The sequence below is a fragment of the Pelophylax lessonae genome (genome assembly GCF_965119305.1).
Source record: "Pelophylax lessonae genome assembly, chromosome: 7".
Classification (NCBI taxonomy): Eukaryota; Metazoa; Chordata; class Amphibia; order Anura; family Ranidae; genus Pelophylax; species Pelophylax lessonae.
The window spans coordinates 248,231,067-248,235,688 of NC_138774.1; positions in this window are offsets into that span (position 1 = coordinate 248,231,067).

Genomic DNA, 4,622 nt, shown 5'->3' on the forward strand with positions numbered 1-4,622 from the left:
AGCGTTACACCCAGGCGGCAGGCAAGTAGCAGTATTTCTGACAGTGGTTGGTGCTAGGACATATGACACGCTTAGGGATCTCCTTTTCCCTGAAAAACCAGCAACTAAGACTTTGGCAGAGCTCCTGACACTGTTAGGGAATCACTTCCAGCCTAAACCACTAGAGATTGCAGAAAGATTCTGGTTCTATCAGCGGCAGCAGCAGCCGGGTGAAGATATTAAGGCTTATGTGCTCGCCCTTCGCAGACTAGCCTCAACCTGTTCTTTTGGGGATTACTTACCGACTGCACTGAGGGATAAGTTTGTCATGGGACTTAATAGTGAGTCTAGCCAAAAGAGACTGTTAACAGAGAAAGACCTTACCCTTACAAAGGCAATTGAGATAGCTTCAGTGATGGAAATGGCTGTGAAAGATAAAGAGGCATTGAACCCCCAGAGCAGAAGAGAAGAGGTTAAAGAGGAAGTTTTCAGAACAGCAGTCAAGCCAACTGCAGCTAACTGTAAATATAGACCCTCACCAAACCGGGAGTCAGCTTGCTACCGTTGTGGGAATACAGACCATGATCACAAAGTCTGCCGGTTTAAGGATCAGCTCTGTCATAATTGTGGTAAGGCAGGCCATCTGAAACGAGTCTGCCGTAGTAAGAAGGTGCGAAATAAACAACCTCTGAACACCAGGACAAAGGCATATATGGTGGGAAGATATACATCGTCATCTGAATCAGAGGATGAGGAAGTGCTCCACAGATTAGACATACAGTACATCATATGCATTCAGCACCCTCAGCAATGACTGTAGAGGTAACCGTGGAAGGAAAGAAACTCAAGATGGATGTAGACACAGGAGCAGCAGTTTCAGTTATCACCCAGAAACAATGGAGAAAACTTCTGATCCAAACAGCTGTCCGTCCAACACCAATCAAACTGCAGACATACTCAAAGCAGATACTCCACCCACTGGGGTACGTGAAAGTACAGGTATCCTACAAGGGTCAGAGGAAGAGAATGCCATTATATATCATAGAACATGGGGGACCCCCTCTCTTTGGGAGAGACTGGATTTCTCACTTTGGCATGCCAGACATCACCATTAACCCCTGCAACACCGTGACCATCCCATCAGGGGATGAAGAGGGATGGGTGGAATCCCTGAACCAGTGATTCCCACAAGTCTTTGATAACCATTTGGGGAAAATAAAGCATGACTGTGTGAGACTCAGACTGAAACCCAACGCCCAGTCTAGGTTCTTCAAAGCTCGGACGGTACCTTTCGCACTCCGAGCAGGTGTGGAAGCTGAACTAAGCCGGCTGGAGGAACAAGGTGTCATCTCAAAAGTAGAGCACAGCGAGTGGGCATCACCAGTTGTACCAGTAAAGAAAGCGAATGGGGACTTACGTATTTGTGGCGATTTCCGCATGCCACTAAATTCTCAACTGGAGAAAGACCAGTATCCCCTACCCAGAGTAGATGACATTTTTGCCTCTCTTGCAGGAGGTCAAAAGTTCACCAAGCTTGATCTCAGGCAAGCTTATTTACAGTTTGAGGTCCACCCTTCGTCCCGCAAGTTTCTAACCATCAACACAAGGGACTGTATGAATACAATCGGATGGTGTTTGGTGTAGCCTCCGCCCCCGCCATTTGGCAACACAAAATGGATGAGATTTTGGCGGACATTCCTTTCACACAGTGCCTGTTAGATGACATGCTCATCACAGGCCTGACGAACCAGGAACACAAGTGTAACGTGGAACTTGTGTTGGCGAGACTCCGAGAGCAGGGTCTAAAAGTGAACTTGGCGAAATGCCAATTCATGGTACCTAAATTGGAGTTTTGTGGCCACCTTGTAGATGCAGAGGGTATACACACCACGGAAGCCAAAGTTGATGCTTTAGTAAAAGCTCCAGCCCCAACCAATGTCCAACAGCTGCGATCATACCTGGGCTTGCTGAACTATTACCACAAATTCCTGCCAGATCTAGCACACACTTTGTTTCCGTTGAACAAGCTTTTGGAGAAACACTCCAGATGGAACTGGTCGGATGCATGCCAACGTGCTTTTGAAGTTTCTAAGCGAAAGCTGTTGGCGTCACGCATGCTCGTGCACTATGACCTCCAAAGGCCTCTCACCTTGGCTTGTGACACCTCACCCTATGGTCTAGGGGCTGTGCTATCTCACGTTTTACCAGATGGGTCAGAGAAACCTGTGGCATTCGCCTCCAGGTCCTTGACAAAAGCAGAAAGCAATTACTCTCACATTGACAAAGAGGCTCTAGCACTCATATGAGCAATTAAGAAGTTTCATCTTTACCTGTATGGTAGGGAATTCACCATACTGACTGATCATAAACCACTCCTTCAGATCTTTAGCCCTGACAAAGGCATCTCCCAGACAACTGCGGCCCGTCTTCAACGCTATGCCCTATTCATGGGAGCATATGGCTACAAAATCAAGTATCGCAGCCATGATGCCAATGCTAATGCGGATGCCATGTCCCGTCTGACAAGGACATTATAAACAAGCAAAAAGGTGGGGGAGCAAACCCTGAACATGTATTTCTAAAGCTGGTGCAGCTATGAACCAAGCGACATGCATATTAAAAAAAGAATAGCGCACATATGCAAAAGAAATGACTAGCAAAAGAAATGACTATCAAATATGAAGACAATCCATAAATAAAAATGGGGATTTGGTCCCACCATATGGCCATATCGTGCTCAAGCCCACCACTACGTCAAAGTACCCCATTGTCAGTGGGTCCTACACTATCCATAAAAAAGGATGAATCCAGCCTCTCTAACCCTTGGAGACAACACTCCTTGCTGGGAGAGATGTGCTAATGCACTACAAGGGACTCCTCTTATATCTACTTGATGGTGGACACTGATAGAGTACAGGTGTGTGTGTGTGGGGGGGGGGGGGTGCTCAACCTCAGAAGTCTGGTCAGACCGAATACATAATAAACAAGCAAAAAGGTGGGGGAGCAAACCCTGAACATGTATTTCTAAAGCTGGTGCAGCTATGAACCAAGCGACATGCATATTAAAAAAAGAATAGCGCACACATGCAAAAGAAATGACTATCAAATATGAAGACAATCCATAAATAAAAATATAGGAGGAGTCCCTTGTAGTGCATTAGCACATCTCTCCCAGCAAGGAGTGTTGTCTCCAAGGGTTAGAGAGGCTGGATTCATCCTTTTTTATGGATAGTGTAGGACCCACTGACAATGGGGTACTTTGACGTAGTGGTGGGCTTGAGCACGATATGGCCATATGGTGGGACCAAATCCCCATTTTTATTTAAGGACATTAACAGACTCTTCTCCACCAGTCAAGAGTTGTCTTTACACCAGCCTGTCCTTTCTGTCTTCTGGGGAGGTAGCAGCCAATACAGCCAAGGATACCTTCCTTAAGACAATACTCTCCTGGGTACGGTATGGTTGGGCTGCAACTGTCACACATTATTATGAACCTTACTTCCGTAGGCGTCTGGAATTAACTGTGGCTGGCTGGGGAGACCGAGTGATCGTTCCACAGACCCTCCAGAGACACATTCTGGACTTGCTACATACTGGTCATCCCGGGGGCACATGTATGAATCAAAAGACCCGAGGCTATGTGTGGTGGCCGAACCTAGACTCGGATATCACGACATATGTGAATGCGTGTGATGGATGTGCACAAACTGCAAGAGACCCTCCTCGAGGGTGCGTCCAGCCCTGGACTCGGCCCACGGTTCCCTGGTTTCGCCTACACTTGGACTTTGCAGGCCGATCAGAGGACACACCTTTTTGATCATTATTGATGCCCATTCAAAGTGGCCTGAGGTCATTCCTGTTACCCAGCCGACGACTAGGGCGACGATTTCCATACTGTTACATCTCGCTGCTACGTTTGGATACCCCAGAGAAATTGTCACAGACAACGGTGCACAATTCACAAGCCAGGAGTTTCAGAGTTTCCTGACAGCCCACAACATCAAACACAAGTTGACCGCACCTTACCACCCGGCTACAAATGGTCAAGCAGAAAGGTTTGTACAGACCTTCAAACGCTATTTCAAAGCTACTGTGGCCACAAGTAAACAACAGTCCCTGTCACCCCAGCAGCTGGACTCCTTCCTTTCTGCTTACAGAACCACACCACATGCAACCACTGGGAAAACTCCAGCTGAACTTCTTTTGGGTCGGCAGCCATGGACTGTTTTGGACATGTTCCACCCTCAAATGGTCCAGGAACATGTACGGCAGTCCCAAGACAAGAGGGTCGAACACGACGAGATTCCCTGGTTTACAGCCCAGCAAAAGGTACGGGCTCGATCTTATGGCGGTTCCAACACTCGTTGGCTTCCTGCTATCGTCGCAGAGACTTTGGGACCCAAAATGTATAGGGTCTGCCTGGAAGATGGTTCCATTTGCAGACGGCATGCGGACCAATTGCGTCCTCGTTCTCAGCTGCCCGAATCCCTGACATCGGCTGCACCTCCAGTGTCTCAAGGATCTGCTCCTACAGGATCAGGAGGCATTGAGACTGATGCTTGGGGGGACTCTGAACTTTTGAACTCAGCTCCAACAGAGCCCTCCAGCCCTGGTCCAGAGGTCTGTTCACCCTCTGAGCGAGG